The following is a 3,120-nucleotide window of genomic DNA, read 5'->3' on the forward strand; positions in this document are numbered from 1 at the left end:
CATAAAGTACACACGTTTCTCGAGGAAACATTAAAAAAAAAAGAAAAGCATTGATCTTTTGGCTCCAAAAAAAAAACGCGAAAATTCTATACAAATAAATAATCAACGTATTCGAAAAGAGAATCCTATAAATGTAAAAAAAGTTTATATTTCTATATTTTTTTCGCGCATTGGTGCCGTTACTGACCGAATGATTGATTGTCAGATACATAATCGGTTTTGAAGATTTGTTCAAAAATTTTTGCGATATTTTTATTCTTCGCTGACGCATTCATTTTTTTTTTTTTTTTATTTCACGCTTTATTCGTACTAGACAATTGTGGCAATTTTTATTTCACAATATTAATCACGATTGCCTAACCTGTGTATCTGACAATCGAACCCTCGTCGAATTATATGGAATTATAGCCGGTAACGGGCTGCGATGATCTACATCGCGTATCTTTGTAAATAAAATATAGGTAAAGTATACACGTTGAACAAGGCAGATCATACAGCTATGCAATTTATGCATAAGCATAATGATCGACTAGGCTGGAAAATTCCACTGTTCAACGTTTTTAAGTTATATATATAATATTTTTCATCGAGCGATTCTAAGAGAAGCGAACGATTTTTTCTCGCTAATTTCTTCTTTTTTTTTTTTTTTTACTCTTTTTTCTTTTACAAAACGTACGGAAACACGTGATACCAATACGTTGCAAGAAAGAATATTAATTGTAATGATATTAAGAACGCCAAATTTATAGGGGATGATTTATGAGGGAATGTTTAAAAAAGGAAAAAGGATTGTTTAACGGAGGTTTGTACGATTTTTATAAAAAAAATATCCTTATCGATGCTGTATACGAAGCGCAAAGAATTTTTCTATCTTCCAGTCAATCGCAACATGATTAATAATCAATAAGTTGGAAATTCTACCCGTGATATTTCTTTTTTTTTTCTTTTTTTCGCAGATAGAATTATTAATAAGCATTCCATTAAGCACATCTCTTTGTGTTGTGAACGACATAGCAACCTATTATAATATTACGAACAATCGACCAGTGCGCTATAATTATAATTGGCTTATACATTTTCACGATAAATGTAATGCGCGCTCACAGAGTATTATTGTAATTGTACCGAAGCTATTTCACTAGAGTCTTTACTGACCATTGTTTATAAGCGGGTAATAAACAATATTTTATAACGATGCCACGTTACGCTCAATTATTTAACTAATGCTCGTTAAGCATACGATTTTCATTCATTATCTCGTATGTATTCCCCATGTATCTTTACCTCTTCCGTATTCCCGCAATTTTTACAAACGAATCGAAACGCGGGAATCGAAGTTCCAATTTAAAAAAAAAAGAAAAAAGAAAAATCTCGTACATCTTTAAGAAAAAAAAGAAAAAAATCCCAATCTCCTTTACAAAAACGTTCATGTATCCCTCGCATCGCAACTTTCGACGAATCCACGAAAAATATAAGAATTACGATCAGAGATGTAATATTAAACATAGATTCAAACATTTCGCTATAATACTTATAAAATGATCTCGAACACGAACTCGAAACAGATACCATATTCTCGTAATTCCTTCTCGTAAAGAATTTTGAAAAACGAATCCTTGGAATAGAAATCACCAGCAATAGAGTCTACATAACGATCGTTTCTATTCGAGAAGTCGTTTTCGAGATCGAAACGAATCATCGAACGATCATTAAAACTGATCCCACCCCTAACCTCGATCCCCAAGATGGGACGCGTGAGCGCGCGCACAAAGGCCCGTTAACCGTTTAACCGTGTCCGTTCGGAACGGCGAGAGATCCTCTATCGTAACACGTATGGGATCGTACGTGTGCGCGTATACACGATGCGATGCGCGATCGTGTAAAGAGACGCAACGTGGGAGCGTGTGAAGGGATGCGCGACGCGAGCGTGGCGAGGGCGATGCAAGGGGATGTGCGCGCACGCATAGCACGAGTGCGCGAGTGCGTGCGTGGGTGCGTGCAACGCGCGCGAGAGATGTGCACGACGACTATTCAGATATTGTTGTTATTGTTGAGGGAACAATCGGCCGTCAATAGGCTGCCCCGGCACAATGTATCTATTCAGGTGCGGTCAGGGGTGCTCAATCGATCGGCCCCCCTTCGCGAAAAAGCCTCGCGAAAGAATCGTGCTAACCCAAACCCGTCCTCCTCCAATGGTAGATACAACACAACGGAACAAGTATCGCAAATACTCGAGTTTCCTTGGTCCGATATCGCGTCCCGTTCTCGCCAACAATTTTGCCAAGGAGTTGGTTATACGCGGATATCACGCGTTTCTCGAGAGTGGCGTGAACGGGATGAAAGGGGTGGTGAAAGTCGACGGATCGTTGCAAGATCGAAGATCGCTATTATTACCTTCGATCCTATTCCGATAAATTCTCTTGCAAAGGGCAAAACTCGGCCGATCAATGGAACTAATGGCTCGGTAAACGGCGAAACTATGGTCGAATATTAAGCGGTGATAATTATCTCAACATTTAAATAGGCCGAGCCGCTTTCGGCGTTAACTGCCGTTGATTAGATGGATCGTAGGTGGAGGGGAGGGGGATGAGTCACGGGTAGGAACACAGGCTGATCGCAGGGGCATAAATCGGGTATCGGTTACACAATTATTATTATCATCCGGCCTGTGCTGGTATTTAAACCGATAAACGGCTCGCGGAGTCGCGGAATGGCGCGGTGTCATTGTTAGATTAGCGCGGCGTTAGAGGAGAGGATTGAAAAGCGTGCGTCCCTTGTGTGACGGACGGACGGTACGGGAAACGGGACCCGGGTTGGGTTGGGAAACGAAGGGAGGGAAAAAGAGGGCGCGTGTGAGAGCCACTGCCTCGCGAGTGTACCAGCCTTCCCTGCCCATAGCGATGATTACGTATGCGGGAATCATTGTCGAGTAACGCGCGATGCACATGCAAAGGCCAAAAATCGTCGAAATCAGTCGAGTTCAACATCAGCATTGTACCTGGCCTTTGTCTCTGCCTCATTGTTGTCGGTACTCGGTGTACAACGTACACGTACGTACAGAAAGCGAGCCGGAGAGAGAGAGAGAGAGAGAGAGAGAGAGAGAGAGAGAGAGAGAGAGAG

This window comes from Apis dorsata, unplaced genomic scaffold (genome assembly GCF_000469605.1).
Source record: "Apis dorsata unplaced genomic scaffold, Apis dorsata 1.3 scaffold_57, whole genome shotgun sequence".
NCBI lineage: Eukaryota > Metazoa > Arthropoda > Insecta > Hymenoptera > Apidae > Apis > Apis dorsata.